The 697-nt window shown below is 33.9% G+C and overlaps 1 protein-coding gene across 1 annotated transcript in view; it reads left to right on the forward strand.

Moving 5' to 3' along the window:
* STXBP3 (syntaxin binding protein 3) overlaps positions 1-697 on the forward strand; it is a 54236-nt gene that overhangs the window by 46875 nt on the left and 6664 nt on the right. The gene's annotated exons all lie outside the window — the stretch shown is intronic.

Genomic DNA, 697 nt, shown 5'->3' on the forward strand with positions numbered 1-697 from the left:
ATTGTCTCCTGGGTCACTGAAGCTGTTTACTTTTCTTTCATCTGTTTTCTTCCTGTTCTTCAAATATGATATCTGTTGATCCATCTCCAGGTTCTCTGATTCTTTCTTTTGACATCTTAAATCTGCTGTTGAGTCATCTAGTATTTTTTCATTTCAGCGTTCATGCTTTTCATAGTTAGAATTTTCATTTGGTTCTTCTTTTAGTTTCCTTTTCTCTTGAGATTCCTATGGTTAAATCGTTTGCATGATTTTTAATTCTTTGATTATATTTATAATAGTTGCTTTGAAATTTGCTAAATTCAGCATCTGAGTCCACACAGGGTCAGTTTCTGTCGACTGCATTTTTTCAAAATGTGGATCACACTTTACTATTTCTTTAATTCTTGGTTAAAAACTGGACCTTTTAGATAATGTAGCAACTCTAAATTGTTTTTGTTTTAGTAACTTGTATGGACTTAAACTGTAAGATCATTCTCCCCCACAGGGTGTAGCCATTGATGTGATTTTTTTTTTTTTTTTTTGTCTTGGTTCTTAGTAATTGCTCCTGTGTTTGCATAGTTTAGAGGTCAGCAAGTTATCTGGATAGAGGTTGTGTTTGGATATCTTGAGCCTGTCTGCTTATCAAGCTGTGTGTGAATTGAAGAATGCATTTCATGTCACAGTCAGTTCTTGAGTCTTTTTTTCTTTTTTTCCCCCC

The sequence above is a fragment of the Pteropus alecto genome, unplaced genomic scaffold (genome assembly GCF_000325575.1).
Source record: "Pteropus alecto unplaced genomic scaffold, ASM32557v1 scaffold106, whole genome shotgun sequence".
Classification (NCBI taxonomy): domain Eukaryota; kingdom Metazoa; phylum Chordata; class Mammalia; order Chiroptera; family Pteropodidae; genus Pteropus; species Pteropus alecto.